The sequence below is a fragment of the Barbus barbus genome (genome assembly GCF_936440315.1).
Source record: "Barbus barbus genome assembly, chromosome: 36".
NCBI lineage: Eukaryota > Metazoa > Chordata > Actinopteri > Cypriniformes > Cyprinidae > Barbus > Barbus barbus.
The window spans coordinates 14,348,799-14,369,585 of NC_136714.1; the positions used below are offsets into that span (position 1 = coordinate 14,348,799).

The 20,787-nt window shown below is 38.6% G+C and overlaps 1 protein-coding gene across 5 annotated transcripts in view; it reads right to left on the minus strand.

The window, feature by feature from the left end:
- Nucleotides 1-20,787, minus strand: part of LOC306855829 (cell adhesion molecule 1-like) — a 353,210-nt gene that overhangs the window by 130,347 nt on the left and 202,076 nt on the right. The gene's annotated exons all lie outside the window — the stretch shown is intronic.

Sequence of the window (20,787 nt, forward strand, 5' to 3'; positions counted from 1 at the left end):
TACAGTGGTTAAACATGAGCTATAAATCTAATGGGCAATCTTTGGTCTCATTAATCTATTATTTTGTTCCAGAGCAGTTTTTTGTTGTCATTATTGAACAGCCATTAAAACAGCAAAATCCTCATAAATATAACAATAAGAAACAATGGAGGGAGAAATTCATCATCAGTTCCCTGGCGGAACATTACTTCAACTCGTTCAATGCTTTCTCTTGACGCGGCGCACTGTGAAACTTCATTAATTGCAACATGTCAACAGCACCTGGTCTTGAGCTCATCTATCTGCTGCTAAGGCCCCAAATCAGAAGCTTAGCTAATGCACCGCCTCTGGTACCCGCATAACAGTTTTAAAAAGCACTTAGAGCCAACATGGCTTTATGAAACTGTGCAATGTGTCAGAGTCTGATTAGAAAAACAATTTTCTTATTAGCATTTTCACCAAATTTTCATCTTAGCTAATGTGCTAATTAGCATTCCTCTTCTGGGACTCAACGCAAAGCCATTGAAGATGGATATTTGTGCCTCAGCTTTGCTCAGAGCGTCTGCATGTCAATTGAATTTAAACAACATTAGAGAAAGTACACAGAAATCCATGCAAATATCCATAGGTGACCACGGCATAAATCATCGCCCAGTACCAAACAAAACTCTTCAAACCCAGCCGCTTACAACAAGACCCTTGAGGCACGATCTAAATATACCTCACAGGGCTTTGCATAGGCCTATAAAACACCCAGGATTCCTTCATCAACACAATATTGGCTATGGTTGTAAACCAGCCTGGTCTAAGCTGCAGGTCTTTTTTTAGTAGAGTGGATCGGCAGAGACTCGGCAGAGCCGTGAGAGAATACAGTGTGCCTTCTTTAGGATTTGTCGCATGATTTGTTTGAGAGTCACAGGGGACTGGGGCCACCCTTGAATTTAGACCCCTGGAGCACAGGCCACACAAATAGGGTTATCCATGTTAAGTAAATGTCAGCCGTCAGAATAACTCTGCATTGGCTTTTCTGCCCTAGGCTTTGCTTGGCCCCTGACCGGAGAGCTAAGGGACCGCCTAGTTCGTGTCACACTCTCTCCCCTTCTCTTCAGGTGAGGTTAAAATCTCGGACCAGTGCAATGCATTAAACATGAGTTCTCCCACTTGAGAGACGCTCCCTACTCCAAAATGATAGGGACATTAACTTTGGGGTCAGCATGCATGAGCTGCATTAATGAACCCTTGTGTCTCGCTTTACATGCGCACCAACCCAAGAGCACTTCACATAGTCAAAAGCTTGAAAGCAAGGCATTTAAAAAATATGCTGTTATAATTGGGAATGTATTGCTACAGAAAGACAGAGATTCATATAGACTTCAATGCAATTCATTTCAATTCAAGTTGATTTGTATAGCCCTTTTCACAATTCAAACAGTTGCAAAGCAGCTTTACAGAAAATTACAGTTTCTACATTATATTTAGAAGTAGCTTATCAGTGGTGACTGTTATGCTGATGTCTGTACCATACAGTTAATGGCATGTGATCAAACAGTTGGTGAACAATATTAACAGCAATGATGTTGCGATCAAACTTTGGTAGTTTTATATAGACATCTAAAAAATATCATATTATGTTTTATTATATAATTATATATTATATATTACATTATTAATAATATTTATATTATGGTTCCTTATTTTCACACTTTTATACAAAGCAACTGATAAGCAAGGAATATAACAGGTTATTTATTTCAAAATTTTTAATAAATACATTTGTTTCTTGTGGTAGTGTATTTGTCAACCACTAAAAACTAAATTTTTAAACTAGTTTAAAAAAACTAAATCGCTATTTTTTTCTGAAATTAAAAACGAATAATGTTGGAATGTGTATATGAAAAGTCTTCTGTTTGATCTTGTAAAGACGTTCTGTGTCTAAAACACAATTCTTGTCAAGAAAAAAGAAACAGAAGCAGCAGTTTTGAGTGGGGTTAAAAATGAATCCCCCGCGTTAACGCACTAATTTTGACAGCACTATATATGACCTTACACTACAGCTCACTCCTGGCCAGCTGCCTCACACACAGGTTTGCACAGCATCATCGTCCTCATCAAAACCTAGAAACCTGCTGCTCATGAGGTATTAAACATGATAAGTGGACCCATTAAAGCACAATTATCAGTAATCTGCAAACATGAGAAAAGCTTTTTCCAGCTAAAAATGTCACTGGTCAAAAAACGTTGGATTCATGGACTTCAAAGTCAGCGACAAAATGCAAGTGTTTCTAAGGATCAAGTCTTTGTCCTATCAGGCTGCTTTAATCAGAGAGGATTGAAGCGTGTGTGTACCTGAGCCATAATAGGGGGGGATTTATTGTCTGTCTGCTGGGCGGTGATTAGACACCGCTGCTGCCACTCTGATAAGCCTCGCTGATGGGAATAGACACTCCGGTGTCCTAAAACCACCTTGGAGGAGCCAGACAGAGAGGTCACATCTGGCGGATCCCACCATCCGCCTCTGACTTTGAAGTGACTTTTGAGGTTCTCTTAAACTTTGGAGACACTTCTTCAGAGGAGTGAGGCTCATTAAGCAAAACAAGGAATTATAGCTCCAATATTTTAGAATTAGAGATCCAGCAGGTCTGTTTTCACAGATTAATTTCCTTCTGCTTTGGGGAATCCAGCATTGCTTTCTGACATTACACAGAACATTCATGAGAAGATTCAATGTGGGCAGTTAGAAATGTGTGCCAGATAACCTGCCATGAACAGTTTGATATTTTCAAAAATTCTTAAAAAACTATCCTGCTGAATATCCATGCTGGTCAGCACTGCCACGGTGTAACTAAAGGATGTGCAAAACTACATTTTAAAAATTTACATCTAAATTGATATAACACTTATAATAATAAAAAAATAATTATATATAACACTTATAATAATAAAAAAATAATTATATATACACACACACACACACACACACACACACACACACATACATACATTTTATTTAATAATAATAATAATAATAAATAAAAAACTAAAATAAAAAATGTATTTATCAAAAATATCACCCCAAACAAAACAACAACTAATCTAACTTTAACATTCCAAATATATTAATTAGCATAAGTCAGTATTTTATAAAGGAACATGAATTCATTACACTACCATTCAATACACTATGTGTTTAATGCGTTTTTAATCATAAAATTAATACTGTTATTAAGCAAGGATGCATTAAATTTAGGAGACTTCTTTCAAAAACATCTTAATATTAATATTAAAATTCTAATTTATTATACATTTACATTTATTCATTTAGCTGATAATAAATATTCTAATTAATAATTAGAAAATGTTCTAATTATTTAATTTTCTAATTAAATATTCTAATTAATAATAATAATAATAAATATTAGTAGTAGTAGCCCATTTTTTATAATAAAACCATTCATTTGTTTCTTGTGTTAATTTATTTTAATTTTTAAATAACAACAACAAAAAATATTCATAAATAAAATTTATATACCGCTTTAGTGCCAGTGCTTTAATGTGAGCACTACAACCAACAAAATAAATGTTAGTTTACATTATAATATATATTTCAATAATGTACAATATTTCAATACATCTTTCAAGAGAGACTTCGTTCAAAAACATTCATAAGCTTTTGAACGTTGGTGTACAAAAATAATTGGTTGTTTGCCAACTAGTCAATCCTAATGGTTGGTAAATCGGGATATGTCTTTCAGGAGTTGACATGTCATCAGGCCATGGATGTTTAGGCATTCAGGGCACTGATGGAGTACTGTGAGCAGATGTACATACCCACAGACATGCAGATTCCAGCCTGACCTGCTGAGCCTTCATGTAATTAAAAGGTTAGGAGAGCAGAGTCATATTTTCATCTCAAAAGGGATTTGATGGAAAGGGCAGGGTTGTGTGGTCTAGCACGATCCACACAACACATAGATTGACCTTCACATCCATTCCTTTCTGAACAGCATGCCAAAGAGACCAATTGAACACCTCTACACAACACACCAGGAGGCCACAAGGATAGTGATGCTATCTTTTTTGTTTTTTTTAAACAGACAATCAGAATCTGATTAGAAATCCTTGAAAAGAGGTGACATTTACATTCGTCACACTTTTGGAAGAGCTCAAACTAAAGGCAAGTCAAAAAGACTGAATAGAAAAGAAGTAGGAGGACAATGATAAGACCTGAATACCAACAATGCTGCTATTAGATGTTCAAAAGCGGATCTGAATGTTATAGCCAGTCGGTGAAAATAGCTTCAGACGAAAGCCATCAGGTGTGTTTGGGGACAGAACGGGGGTGAGACAGAGAACTGATACAGCAAAGGGACAGTTGAGGTGGACACAGATGAGACCTAGAGACCAGAAAGGGAATGCTACCATTAATTTTGAATGAGAGGCACAGATCTCCAGTAATTGCTATCTGATAGCACACCCAGCAACTCTTCAATCTCAAGAGCATATCTCTGTGGGATCACCTGAGGTAAAGTGACCCCTCATAACTTAGAAGTCACTCCATTTACGAAGGACCCAATGAAATCACAACAAGAACCTTTAAGGTCATCTATATGCTAGTGTACTCAAACAGCCTTTCTCCTTCAGGAAAACAGAGCTAAAGTTTTGATGACTCATGATGCATGGCACAAATATTCACCCAACCAAATGCTCCCTGGAATGAACAAATGTGAAGTAACTAAAGCATATTGGCAATTTCTTTTAAAAAGAGACAAGCTGTTTGAAACATCCTGTTTTGATAGGAAATGTGTCAAAATAGTTGCCCACAAGGATGTATGACCGTAGAAACTGAACTGTTGCAAATCTGAATGGTGAATGGACTCTTCCGTAACTAATTAGCTAATGAGAATCGAGCAAAAGCAGTGAGCAGTATTACCTCCTGCTGTTCACAAATCGCCAAACTTTTGATGGGAATGTCAGTCATGTAATATGAGAAAAGGTCCTTGCCCCAAAACAAAAACAAATAAAATAATTAAATTATAAAAAGTACACACTAAATCAGAACTGCACTGAACGGCTGACCCGCTAGAGGCCGTGGAAAACATTTGTGGCTGTTATTAGTGAAAGGAAAGGTCGGTGTTCTGGAAAGAAAAGGTTATAGTCACAACACATACTAAAATGAAAAACAAACATTTTGGCTTCTCCAAGGTTATAGTCACAACACATACTAAAATGAAAAACAAACATTTTGGCTTCTCCAAAACAGACAAGGACAAGGTAATTTTTTGGTCACTTTTTTGCCAGAAATAAGAAACACATTTTGGGGGTTGCCACAGTGTGATAGAAATTTGCTGCTAACATGCTTTCTGGATGTGAGAGAATTAGGCTTTTTAAAGGTTTCCAAGTCTCTAAAAATGGACTTCATCTTTGCCCCTTACTCGAAATGTTGTGCTTTCTGCTATAACACTATACGGCTCCTCCAATGTGAGAATCAGTCTGACTGCACTTACAGTATAGCTTGTAAACAGTTAAATTGCACCTTTAAAAAAAAGAACATTCTGTCATTAATTTACTCTCCCCCATGTTGTACCAAACCTGTATGACTTTCTTCTGTGGAGCACAAAAGATGATATTTTGAAGAATAGTTTTTGAAGAACAAAACAACAAATGTTAATAAAACGTAACAAAACAACAACAAAACAAAGCAAACAAACAAACAAACCAAAACAACAAATCAAACAAAACATAACACACTTGAGACATTTTTTTATTTTGTGTTCCACAGAAGAAAGTTAGTCATAGAGGTTTGGAATGACATGAGTGACGTGAGAGTAAGCTATCACTTTAGTGTGTAAAGGTAGGTATAGATATTGATTTTTAACCAATAAGATTCCACTGTGGGCGGAGCTACCTATAAACAAACCAAGCAACTCCCAAAATATCCTGTTGCTTGTCATGCCTGGTTATGACAAAGGGTTGAGATCAAAAGATGGGAACTGTTGGTGAATGGATGAATGGTTGACATAGAGATTAACACAGTTAAAACATTCTCACGATATTCTGACGCTGTAGTGACTATGCTTGGTTGCTGAGAGGCTACACAATGAATTCAGCCTGTCTGTCTCGCTTATTCCGTGTTTGCCTTTGTTGGTTTCTCCCCCTCGCTCTCAGGTCTAGCTTTTTACTTAATTAAATCAGCCGAGCCCTCATATCAGATATTCTTTAACGGAATACTAAAGCATATCCATTTCCTAATGCCATTATAGAGAGCGGAGGGCAGGCAGATGCTTTAATCCCCTGGATCATCCTACACAAAAGAAAGAGAGGCCGCCAGTCTGCCATTAGCCACATATTTGCTCCTGGGCTGGGAACACTAACCTGAAACACGAATTTTGCGCGACTGACAGATATGACAGGCTCTCCCTGGGATGCTCACCAGACGAAAAACTCCCTTTTTCAGTAGTTGCAGAGGAATGACTGATGTTTTGACATGGCACAGCGGTGCCCCCATTTACCATGTTTCTTCTTCTCCATACCACATTGGTTGCGGCAAAATGCGGCCAAAATAAAGTTGTCAGAGTAAACAGAACAAAGCATTGATACCCGTCATAAAAAGAGAAAGACTTCAGGTGCTAAAGCCTAAACTAAAGCAGCTGAAATTGATTTAATTTGGTGGGGGAAAAAAATAAAATAATTAAAAGGTTCTGTATTAGCTGTCTGTGTATAACAGGACTTTTTAAATTTATATAGAGAAGGAAAGATGCTGCAGCTCCTGCACTGTGTGTAAAACATTGTACAGATATATAAATTTAGCATTTATCTCAATAAATGAAAAAGAAAGTCACTTTTGAAAGTCACTATTATAAGGTATTTTGAAACAAATGTGCCCATATTACTGTGGTGTGACTTCATAACTTCTGATAAACTAACTAGCTAACTAACTAACAAATTAACTAACTAAACTTAACAAATTAACTAATTTAAGGAGATTATGAAGTGTTTTATAAGATCTTTTGACACAAAAGTGCCCATATTACTGTGGTGGGACTTTATAACTTCTGATAACCTAACTAGCTGACTAACTAGTGAGATTATGAAAAGTATGTTATAAGGTCTATTGACACAAAAGTGCCTATATTACTGTGGTGGGACTTTATAACTTTCAATAAACTAACTAGCTAGCTAACTAACTCTGGAGATTATGAAAAGTGTGTTATAAGGTCTACTGACACAAAAGTGCCCATATTACGGTGGTGGGACAGAAGTGCCAAAAGTGCCCTTACTACTGGTATCATATTGTGAGGTAGTTACCAACAATTATGTTCTATTTTGTGTGTGTCACAATCTGTATGACAGAACACATTAACTTTCAGAAAGCTGTAGTGGGGAAGATAAAATTATGTACATGGGTAAATGCCCTAGAAAGTGCAAGTGTATTCCACTCTCACAGCCCATCTATGCGGTCGGGCACTTGGCTATATGGAAAACCCTACTGAGCCTCAGGCCCATTATGGTTGCTCCCGACATCCCTGGCATAATCTGCTCATTTGGGAGGTCATCGCAAATCATTATACAGTAGGGTTCCATTCCTCCGACATAAATACATGACCCCAGAGAACTGCTCGGCCCACTCTTCCCTGTCTCTTTTCCTCAATCACTGGCTTTCCTACCTCTCTCCCACTTTTTATACGAGTCTAGAAAAGCGTGTAATTAAATCTGCAGAGATTGCATGAGCAAGAACAAGCGATGCAGTCAGGCAGAATATGTGCATTCCTGTACAGTGGGATAAACAGAGGCATGATGAAAGATGGAAAGGAAGTTTGCTCTGCATCTGACAAGGCAAAAGAGACATTCTCGCAGCTCCAATGAACACAAGGAAGGGTTTTTCCCACTGCGCCACGTCAAAGGCCCAGGTACACTCATTTTCCACAGCAAGGGCATTTTTACACATTCTCATATTGTGTTTCTACTCATCTCAAGTCCTCAAATCCCCTGTAGAAAAATGTAGCATGCCAAAAGTGATAAAGCCCTTTTACATATTCCATAGTTTATGTCTTAAGATGCGCAAGGGAGGAATGAGCCGTGAACAAAGCGACTTGCTTCAGTGATTTGTAAACAAAGCAAGTATATGTTCATCGGTTTAATTGAAAAACAAAAAATTATCATTAGGAAGGTTGGGCAGACATCCATTTCATCCCGGGAGTCAGTGATGTAGATGGGACGGCAGTGTGCTCTGCCTCTAAAATCGCCTTAGGTTCCCATAGCACTTGTATAAGTAGCTCAGAGCTCTGCAGGGAGCACGTACAGAGCATCGAAAAACGCAACGGCACCAAAGGCTGACAACGCATTGTTTTTAGAGTCCCATAAATAATGAACAACAATGCGAGCTATTTCCATAAAAATGGAGGATGCTCTGAACGCAGATCTTCTCCAGCCTTTGGCACTACCTCAAACAAACCGTTGTTTTGGTATCACGGCACCTGTGATGACATGTAGAACGTTCCCTTCACTTTGATGCCTGTGGAGAAATGACAAAAATGTCCTCTGAATAAACTCCAGCGTGCATCTGTTACATTTCCATTCCTAAAACTGTCTGATGGGACGACACAAAATCCCTCCCTGAGGCTTTGAGCTATATTTTTCCTCATTCAGAAGGGTGAGAGAGAGCGGTAGGTTGTGTATTCTGGCTGGAAAAGGGGCAGCTGCTCCTTCAGGAGCCATCATTCATCATCCTCTCAGATGGTCTTCATCTCCTCCTGCTGCACTCGAGGCTAAAACACATTTACCTAAAAGGATTTCTGCAAGCTAAGGTGCTAAAGCACAACTTCGTAGGGGTGGAAACCCAACAGCATGCATCCGGATACTTGACCCAAACTTTCCACATGGTGCAATGAACTGCTGACGCAGTATTGCTGTCAAACACATTTAGAGCGGGAGCCCGAAACAACAGAAATTAATTGTCAGCTGTTGTTTTAAACCGCCCCAAGTTTTCAATTAATCTACTGACATTTAGCTACAAAGGAACTGATTAAGGAGAAAAGGTTACATTGGAGCTGAAGCTTTCCGATGGAATCGAGCTGGAATCACGTGTTGGCTTTGTTATTTAGATGGAAATGTGACTTTGAATGAAGAACAAATATATCGCTCTCGAGACTCAACCAGTCATGTGAACAAATAGTCCCACTACTATGCATCCCATCATTCCGTGCACAGGGCTGATTGTGCTTGCTTGCACGATTCATCTGAAGTGCTGCTTCATTGCTATTGTACAGGCAGGATTCTTCAACAATATTGTGCTCCCAGCCTGAGGATAGCCTCTGAAAATTGAACTCTTATGAACACCCGGTTTCTGCAAGGATACCAAGGCAACAGGGTTAAAGATTGTGTTAGTTGCAAGAGAGAAATGGAGCTCTTTGAGAAAGGATTGCATGCCAGTCAAACCTAAGGCAAGAGGATATATATGGTGGCCTTGAGCTGAATCTCTAATTCATTTTGTGTTTATTGGTAGGGATACACAGATATGGAAGATTAGCCTGATGCAGATGATATATAATAATAATAATAATAATAATAACAATATAATAAAACATTAACTTTCTGTTAAATTTTTACAACTCAAAGTTAAAAATATATATGCTATTGCTAACATGTTCATTGGTATTACATGTTAACTACTTAACTGCTAATATCTAGATGCTTATTGCAAAGTAATAGCAATTGAAGTATACGCATGCGCTGATTTGTGACTGCATGTTTTGAGTTTGAGCTCCATCAAGTTGATTCTTTATCGTCTATTTTCTATCTTAAAAACAATTTTATACACTATCATTTTCGTTTATATAACGTGTGAATATATCCCCTATAGCATTCTAAAACAAAACCAATCAGAGCGCCTTGTTATCACTAGTTTTATTTTGATTTCTCGAGTCTGCTATTAGCATATAGCCCGTTAGCATCAGCAGCGTGGCTGCCGCTAATCTCGCTTACATTGCTAATACTCTATTCACACACATTACCATTGTTTCACTGTTACTTGTTCAAATGGCGGAATTGTTTCTACCTTTGAGTGCAGATGAGGACACATTCGAGCTGCATTCGGTGCAGCTGGAGCTGGAGGCCATGGAGAAGCAGATCCGCGACCTGGTGGAGAAGCAGGCCCAGCTGAGAGAGCGGAGAGCCGTGCTGGAAACATCCCGGGCTGATGCTCACAAGTCCGGGGTAAGTATACAGCACGCTGCTAACACTCCCACCACCTCTACTCCGTGTGTTTCTCTGCACAGGCCCTGTGCACCCAGGACGCGATCTTCCCAGATGTCCTTCACTCCGGCGCCGGGACGCCACGGACCCTGGGTGCACCAGCAGCAGAAGATGCGAGCCAGGCCCCGGGCGACAACCTCTTCCCTTCCGTCTTCGAGATCTCCACCTGGAACCGCTTTGCTCCCCTCCGCGAGACGGAACGCGACGCTGTGATTGTCGGAGACTCCATTGTCCAGCACGTCCGTGCTACGTTAGCTGAAGGTAAAGTGCACACTCACTATTTCCCCGGTGCTTGTGTTCTCGATGTTTCTGCGCAGATACCCGCGATCATGAAGGGTGACGAGAGCATCGGTGCTGTCGTGCTGCACGTGGGGGTTAATGACACCAAGCTGCGGCAGACAGAGACACTGAAGAGGGACTTCAGGAGCCTGATCGAGACGGTACGCAGCACATCGCCCGCGACGACGATCATCGTGTCAGGACCGCTTCCCACATATTGACGAGGACACGAAAGGTTCAGCAGACTTTTTTGCTTTAAACGAATGGTTATTGTCATGGTGTAAAGAATAGACACTGCTCTTTGTTAATAATTGGAATCTTTTCTGGGAGTGTCCTAGGCTTTTCCGTGCTGATGACCTGCACCCCAGCAGAGTCGGAGCGGAACTCCTGTCGGACAACAACTACAGGACGCTACGCTCCATCTGACTAGTAAGCCAATTCTCAAATAACTGCTATGATGACTTTTGTTCTACCCACTTAAAAGATAGAAGTACTTGCGTTGTCCAATCTATACAGACGGTGTCTGTTCCTCGAATAGCGAGATCAAAATATAAATTTAATGCAGGATCTAGAAAAAATCTGATCGTGATTAAACCAGAAAAATGCAAAATAAGTGAACAAATTTTTTTTTAAAGCTTGGGCTCCTAAATATTAGATCACTCGCACCCAAAACAGTTATTGTAAATGAAATTAATATATAGTGATATTCTCAATGTTACTCAGAAAACAGGATACAGGAGGTTTAACTCATTCTAAATACTTCTGCTTAATGTTACACTGTTAAATATGCAAAAGAAATCTCTCCTATCTCTTGCTCTGGCTACTCTGTATAGACCGCCAGGGCCATATACAGATTTCCTAAAAGAATTAGCAGATTTCCTCGCAGATCTATTAGTTAATGTTGATAAAGTGCTAATTGTCTGAGATTTTAACATTCACGTTGATAATACAAATGATGCATTAGGACTTGCGTTTACTGACCTAATAAACTCTTTTGGAGTCAAGCAAAACATCACCGGGCCCAGTCATCGTTTTAATCATACGCTAGAATTATATTGCATGGAATTAATCTTACCGATATAGATATCGCACCTCAAAGTGATGATGTTACTAATCATTTCCTTGTATCGTGCATGCTGCGTATTACTGATATTAATTATATGGCTCCGCGTTATCGTCCGGGCAGAACTATTGTTCCAGCCACCAAAGACAGATTCACAAATAACCTGCCTGATTTATCTCAACTGCTCTGTGTACCCATAAATACACATGAACTAGACGAAATGACTATCAACATGGGCACTATCTTCTCTAATACATTAGAAGCTGTTGCCCCCCTCAAATTGAAAAAGGCTAGAGAAAAACTTACTGCGCCATGGTACAACAGTTATACCCATTCTCTCAAGAAAGAAATTCGTAATCTTGAGCGCAAATGGAGAAAAACTAACTTGGAAGTTTTTAGAATTGCGTGGAAAAACAGTATGTCCAGCTATAGACAGGCTCTAAAAGCCGCCAGGGCATATCTGCAAACTCATAGATAATAACTAAAACAATCCAATGTTTTTATTTAGCACAGTGGCTAGATGAACAAATAAACAGACGCCACCTGATCTAAATATTACCTCACAGTTTAATAGTAATGACTTTATGAATTTCTTTACTGATAAAATAGATAACATCACAAATACAATATCAAATGTAGATTCTACTGCATCTAGTATTTCAGCTTCATTCATCGCACCCAAAGAAAAACTGCAGTGCTTTACAACTATAGGACAGGAAGAGCTAAATAAAATTATCAGTGCATCTAAACCAACAGCATGTTTATTAGATCCTGTACTAACTAAACTACTGAAAGAGTTGTTACCTGAACCGCTTCTCAATATTATTAACTCATCGTTATCAAAAAACCATTCAAGCTGGCGGTTATTAAGCCTCTTATTAAGAAACCACAACTAGATTCTAATGAACTGGCAAATTACAGACCCATTTAAAATCTTCCAAATCAAAAGTTGTCTGCTCAATTGTGCTCCTTGAAAATGATCTCTATGTAGAATTTCAGTCAGGTTTCAGGCCTCACCATAGTACAGAAACTGTACTTGTTAAAATTACAAATGACTTGCTTCTTGCTTCAGACCATGGCTGCATCTCATTGCTAGTATTACTTGATTTTAGTGCTGCGTATTCAAGGGCAGGCTTTAAGATGGTTTAGATCCTACCTGTCCGATCGCTACCACTTTGTTCATTTAAATGGGGAGTCATTTCAATTATCACCAGTAAAGTATGGAGTACCACAAGGATCTGTCCTAGGTCCTCAGCTATTTTCAATATAGATGTTGCCTCTTGGTAATATTATTAGAAAATACGGGATTAGTTTTCATTGTTATGCTGATGACACTCAACTATACATCTCAACAAGACCAGATGAAACTTCTAAACTATCTAAGCTAATAGATTGTGCAAAAAATGTAAACGATTGGATGACCAATAATTTCCTCCTATTAAATTCAGATAAGACAGAGATATTACTTATTGGACCAAAAAACATTACACAGAATCTCTTGGATTACAATTTACTAGATTAACTAGACGGATGCACTGTTACGTCCTCTAAAGTCAAAAATCTGGGTGTTATATTAGACAGCAACTTGTCCTTTGAAAATCATATTTCCTGTGTTACAAAAACAGCATTCTTCCATCTTAGAAACATTGCCAAGCTTCGAAACATGCTACCTGTTTCTGATGCAGAAAAGCTAGTTCATGCATTTATGACCTCTAGACTGGACTATTGTAATGCACTGCTAGCTGGTTGTCCTGCATCTTCAATAAACAAGCTACAGATAGTCCAAAATGCAGCGGCTAGATTTCTTACCAGGTCAAGAAAATATGATCATATTACCCCAATTTTACAGTCTATGCACTGGCTACCTATTAAGTTCCGTATCATTTACAAAATATTATTACTTGCCTATAAGGCCCTAAATGGTTTAGCTCCTGCGTACCTAACTTGTCTTATACCACGCTATAATCCAACCCGCTCCCTAAGGTCGCAAAACTCTGGACTTTTGGTAGTACCTAGGATAGCAAAGTCCACTAAAGGAGGTAGAGCTTTTTCACATTTGGCTCACAAAGTCTGGAATAGCCTTCCTGATAACGTCCGGGGTTCAGACACACTCTATCTGTTTAAATCTAGATTAAAGACACATCTCTTTAGCCAAGCATTCACATAATGCATTTTATAATCTTGTACTGCCGTTATATCTGATCAAATGTACATTATTATTATTCTTCAGCTTGGGTTGAACAAATCATTTTTGCTTAGATGGAACAGCAGCTATGCTAATTATGTCTCTATTTGTTTCTCTGTTTCTGCCACGGGATTAACATCCCGTGGTAACTAGGAATTACAGAAACTTCAGTCTGGATCCAACCCTTAAATGATCTGAGATGACCAAACACCTGAGAAAAGATAATGCCAAACCCTCAGAGGACCTCAGAGGATGCCAACGCTCAGACAACATACAGAATTACCAAATTTTGCTATAAGTTAAATATTTTAAAGTTCTGCAATATATAAAAACTTAATTTCCTGTAGAGCTGCTTTGCAACGATTTGTATCATAAAAAGCGCTATACAAATAAACTTGAACTTGAACATTTGTGTCGTGTTAAATGGGTACCATGGTTTCGCCAGCCTTGTCTATATGGGTAGAACAAACTATTTTGTTTTGCATCACTTGCTGGTGCAATGGTGCAACAAGAACTCTCCGTTTCGATGTAAAATTCTGGCAGGCGTGAGCGTGAGTGTTGACAGGTTCCATTGCCATGTAAAGCAATATTAAGAGTGGATGGTTTGCACACATGCCTCTGCAGACCAAGATGGCTCATCCATGCTGGCAAAGGCAATAACACGAGTGCTGGTCTTTTACCCATTTTGAGCGGCATAAGGTTTATATTCACAAAAAAATGTCATGGGCCGATATCCATTCTTGTCCGGGAAACAGAATCGGCAGACACAGGTGCCACTAATCAATGGTGTCCGCACAGACATGACTGCGTGCACCTGCCATATTGGCACATTATGCCGCTCCGTAATTCAATTTGCCACTCTATCCCATTTCCATGGGCTGTCATATTTACATCAGCCTCCATTGGAAAACACACTCCAACTCTGAATGGGTAGGAAATGCAGGAAATGGAAAACGGTTGGAGGAATAAGCGACAGAAAAACAAGAACAGTTATGGCTCAATCAGAAAGAGACCCAGTATCATTTGGAATTGGATTATGGGGGAAAGTCAATACCAAACAAGCTTAATTTACAAAAGGTATTAAGATTAGAGCGGGTGATAAAAACTGAGTGATTCAGTGTGTCTTTTGTCTTGGGATTGTCGGCGGAGAGAGTGCCAGCATCAGTTAGAGGCGGTTTTTGTCAGATTTCCATATACTGTGCCGCAAGCCGTATGGATTTTTTCCAGTGTTCCCTTCCTGGAGTCTATGGGGGAGACTCAGAAGGGATCTGGCAGGTTGCAAACGTAAACACTAAGTGACTGATAAGGTGTCAGTGTTTGACAACGCTGCGGATTGCTTACATAACCCGCGTCTGAAGTGTCCTTCCTCTCTTGCACTTCATCTCTCGTCTTCCCATCTCAATGTGGAGCGAGATGGTGAAAAACAGCTTCATCTTCCTCTCGCCACAAATCAGCGCGGTGACCAGAGATCATCTTTTCTAATGTCATCTCATTTTATCTGGTGCTGACACACACCCAAGTGCACCACGGGCCATTTGTCCCAATAAAGGTCATGCTGGTGTGGATAACACTCATTTCCTGGCTTTAAAAGTCTTGTGTTAAAATACAATAAAATTGGAGCAATGTGGCAACATTGCTAGCTTTGTCTCACAGTCATAAATATTCCACAAGGGTTTCTTCTTTTCTTTTCTGATTCTCACTTTTCTAGTCTCTCTCCACTTTCTCTCACCTGCTCTCCCCCCACGCCGCACCTGTGCTCCTCAGAAACACGGTCTTGGGATTGCATCCCAGGGTGGTAACATCCATCAACTCTGACACCAATCACCGGAAACCCCACAAAATGCTTCCTCCAATTTGTTTGCTATTTCAATGTCTTTCAGTGAAGCCTCCATCACACTTGTCACAACCACCTGCTACCTATTCCACAGAGCATGGAAGGGAAGGGGAGGGAGAGTATATAATCGGCCAGAATTGCTAATCTTCAGCCATTATTTTTACCCACCAAATGCAATTCTGTACAAACACTCCTCCAGGCAGAAGCACAGAGCACTGCTAACACATACATCTGCTACAAAGCAACTCCATTTGTGGGAAAACTAAAACATATTGTGACTGAATTCAAAGTGTAAATCTCTTTTAAAATCTCTTTAAGGTCAAACTAAAATGGACCCCATTTACACATCCCGGTCTTATTGTGCACAATTTATCAGTATTTTCAAAAACATAAATGGTACTTTAGATGTTTTTTTGAAAACATAGTTAATTCATTAGGCATCATAAACATTTTTGTTTTACATCATTTATTAATTTATGTTTTATGTTTATGTAAGAAGTCTCTTCTGCATTTATTCAATCAAAAATACATTAAAAACAGCAACATTGTGAAGTATTATTACAATTTAAAATAACTGTTTAATATCTTATAATTACATTTTCCTGTGGTTCAGAAATCCTTAATATGCTGATTTAGTGCTCAAGAAACATTTTTTTTTTATCAATGTTGAAAACGGCTGCTTCTTTGATTGATAGAAAGTTCAAAAGTTTTTATTTGAAAATCTTTAGTAACGTTATAAAATGTCTTTAATCTCACTTTTTATAAATTTCATGCATCCTTGATAAAGTAATAAATAAAAACTCAAACTTTGGTAGAGTATTGTGTATATAATTCATGTTCATTCATAAAACATGTACCTATGCTAATTTACACAACTTGAAATAATTAAAATAAAGGATATAAGTAATAACAATACTCAGCTTACTTATATTTAACACAGCTTAATGATGTTAATGTAACAAAAAATACAGCTATAATAGCAAACAATGATAGATTTGAGAATGAAGAATTACCATTGAAATACTCGAGGGTGGACTTGACCTTCAGGCTCTATATCCCGATTAAAGAGCCTCTTTAAAAGTACTTGCCAGAAGTGTTTTGGGAGGGAAGTAGTCCTCCATAATCAACTGCAAACACCATTCTGGGAAGAAACATCTACTTTTCATGAACCAAACAACTCCCGATGGAGTAAAATCAAGCTTTGTACATTTATTTTCTTGTTAGTGCTGCTTGCTAAGACAATCACTACAATTTATCCTCGTTCTTAGCAATTTGAACAAACCCCTAAACTCAAATATGACTAACTCACTCTGTTAACCATGCAAATAACCACTCCAAGCATCTTAAAACCACATAGCAATCACTGTGTCACATTAAAGAACTACAATGGCTTCCAAACACAGTTTCATTTTGCATAGCTCATAAACTCATTATTGTATAAAAATAGGCTAATCCTGAATTGAAGTTGTAAAAATGCATTCAAATCTATTGAAAATGACCAGTTATTTTAGGATCATTGAGATACTATTAATTTTACTTTTAGTTATTTTAGTACATCAAGTTAAACTAAATAAGAAATGTTGCCTTGGCAACTAGCTGCAATACAGTAAGATTTGGGTTTTTAATATTTTATTTTAATTCAGTGATTATTTCAAATACTAAAAACATCTTTATATGGTGTTTCTGATAGTTGCGTATAGAAGGTAAAACTTAGATATTTACATGAATTTAGTCAAAGCTTTAAGATTAATTTATTCTTGAGAAACTCTAGATGGTGATACTGTAATAAACAACAATCAGATGACTGGGCAATTTAGAGGGAAATGTACAAAGTGCTATACTTAGCCGGCAGAGCACAGATCCCTAAAGAAAGCCCAGTGTTTCACATTAGCAGTGCTGTATCCCCCAGTGTCCATACTCATCAGAAATTGCTTGTGTAAGGCTTAGCCAGCCACTCACACACATTTCAAGCTCGCAGCACCAGGGCAGGGGCTGACTGATGCAATCGAGCTCAGTTCTCTCCCTGTCGGGGTATCTTTGCTGTTTGTGTGTATTTGAGCAGAGCGCTGGGAATCTGACAGTGGTCTGACATTGCAGTGGTCTTCTGCTAGAAACGCCCCCACCTCCTCCAACCTCCATCTCCTGCCCGTCCTTGAGACCCAAACAAAACATCCAGTGCTGAATTTGAGTCAATCACACGTCACCACGTGCTCGGCCCCTGACAAGACATGACACCACATGCTAATGGCTTTCACCTGAGCCTCTGACAGTGCCTCTCACTCCCTGCAGACCAGGGAACCTCATTTCAATGGCACACAGTAAGGCAAACAGTGAACATGGACATCACACATCCAGCCTCATGGCTTCCTAGGTAAGATCGATTATGCATGGTCTGGAGAGTCGCTGAACTTTCTGCTTCTTTTCTGACTTTCCAAACCATTAGTGTGCAGAACTCCTACTCAGGGTAAAGGGAGGAAACAGCCCTGCAAAGTCTGATGCCTTCAATTAGAAATCAGCAATATACAACATGACTACACCATCAAATATGGATTTCTCAAACCTTTCCAGGGTTCCAGTCGATCCCTGGAGTGCCTGAGTGTACTTAACATCCTCTAATGTTTAGCGTAGCTTCTTTGTCTAACTGAAAGGGTCATATCAAGAGAAACCAAGTTTCTCTTGATCTTTTGAACATAACTATGAAAACATATTGTAATTTTCTGAACTCAAAACTTCCTCACCAGTCCAAAAGAGCATTAAGAAGAAAGTGTGGGGAATTCTGATACATTATGTGCTTTTCCTGGCCATGTAGCGCCTGACTCTCTGCACTTCCTTCTAAGTTTCCCTTAAGACCATTTCTAACAAGGTCCCTGATCGTTTAATTCTGTTGAATATATATTTATTTTATGTATTTCTTTCCAGTTGTGGTAGAGTTTAAAAGTAGGTAAAAACAGTAATGCAGTAAATGCAATAAAAACAGTAATATTGTGATTTTTTTTTTTTTTAAACAATTTAAAATAACCGTTTTCTATTTGAAAAATGTATTACAGTTTTTTTTTTTACTGGGATGGAAAAGCTGAATTTTCAGCCACCATTACTCCAATTTCTGCGTCACATGATCCTTTAAAAATCATTCTAATATGCTGATTTAGTGCTCAAGAAACATTTCTGAGCTTGATATTTCTGTGGAAACTGAGATCTTTTTTTTTCAGGATTTTTGGAAGAAGAGCAAGTTAAAAAGAATATAATTTATTTGAAATATTATAAATGTTGTTATCATCATTTTTGATCAGTAAAGACAGTATTAATTAAAAAAATAGGATTATTAATGAAATCTAAACTTTTAAACGGTAGTGTAAAACTATATCAAATCCAACAGAAAGCCTGCATTCTTTGTCTTAGTGGAGCTGTTGGTTATTTCACAATATTTGAAGGGAATATTTCTTAATTAAATAGAAGCAAAAATCAACTGCTTGATTCTAAGTGCCAGAAGAAAAGTTTAAAAAGGCAGTGAAAAACTATTTGCAAACATCATTAGTGGACCTCAGGGCAAGGAATGAAATAATACAAAGATGTACAATATGACCATTTTAATTTAAAGCAAAAAGACAGTGGCCAAACCACCGAGATCATTAAAGAGTTCAAATCAATTAAAAAGGGATTTTTGAACTGCAGGGATTAACATCGTTTAAAGTCAACCCAAACCCCACATGCATTTAAGCAGCTTCTGAAAAAAACTAAAATCCCATAAAACGTGTATACATAGATGACGGCCTAAAAAAGCAAACATTTGTTGGGTTCAGCTCCAAATCCTGTGTGTATACTGATGGAGAGCCCCTTAACGCATGACACAGTTAGTAAATAGACTTATAGTGTTCCTTTCGACATTAAAATAAAAGGGCACACTTGTGGGAAGAAGAAAAAAAGACATGCTTGCTCTACAAAGCAAAGCCACAGTGGGTTTATGTAATTGGGTTATTAGTGTTTAAATGGGTACTGCGGGCCTACAGCCCCACTCAAACAGGTCCCCTGGTGGAGGAAAGGCAAGATTTTGTACCCCAATAGTGGGTTCCTCACAAAAATGTATTTATCAGAGTTGAAACCCAATGAAAATCCTGCCAGAGTCGAGATTTACAGCTGTCTGGGCATGAAAGAGCAGAATTAGAGCACTCCACAATATGACTGGGATGTCTGTGTGTCTGCCATAGCTAGATCCAATTCCAGCCTGGCTAATCCTTAATTTACTTAGCATGGAAAACCAGCATCTTTGTGCTTGCCAATTTTTTTTAGGCAGGGAAGAAATGATGTAAAATTCAAATTACATTGGCTGATTTGATGCAACATTACTGTGATTCGCCTGTTACTGGAAGACAACAGGTACTGTCTGTCTTTATGAAAAACAACTAATCGATCCGCTAAATTGCATATTATAAAAAGCTAAACAAATGGACACAAAGAGATGGAAAGTATCCAGTCTCTCGCATGTTGAGAAAGAAAGATCAATTGTCTGCGAGTTATGCAAGAGAAGATGCGGTTAGAAAGCGTTGCTGTTATCCATCAGAAAAATAGCACTGTCACAGTATTTAGAGAGCGAGAAACTTCTACATGGTAATATGATGATTTGACAGCCTGGTCTCCATGGAATCTCCACATCTGTGCTGTCAAATTCGGCCAGCTCTTCCTCTATTGTCACATCCTTTCTCATCCGCAGTGGAGCACAGATCACAGACTGGCCTCTCTTCTCTGTGAGCTCAATAATGGATTATTAGATTTTACATTATTGTACAAGACATACAGCACAAAGGAAAGGAAAATAATGAAACTTCATTTATCCAGCCCCCTTTTTTCTGTTTAGTCTTGTATTCATAAAGGAAGCAAGCCCGTCCCTCTCATCTTCAAAAGCTGCGGTCGCACGCTACTTTGAAGAACGCAAAGGATGCTTAAATATCACCGAAGAGAGGGGAAATGGAATTCGGTTGCGATAATAAACAGCATTTTGGATGCAGGAGCTAGGCTTAAAGAGGATACCAAGGGTCTCTGCACCAGGTTTCGTTATTTATTCCTCACCGTCAGACTACGATATGTGCATTACTGCGAGAGCACATAATCCGTGATCAGTACGCTCATTGATTTGCAAGAGCTTCGCTGTGTCAAAAAAACAAAAAAGTGAAAGGAGAAAATGCTGATGAATGAAAGGTC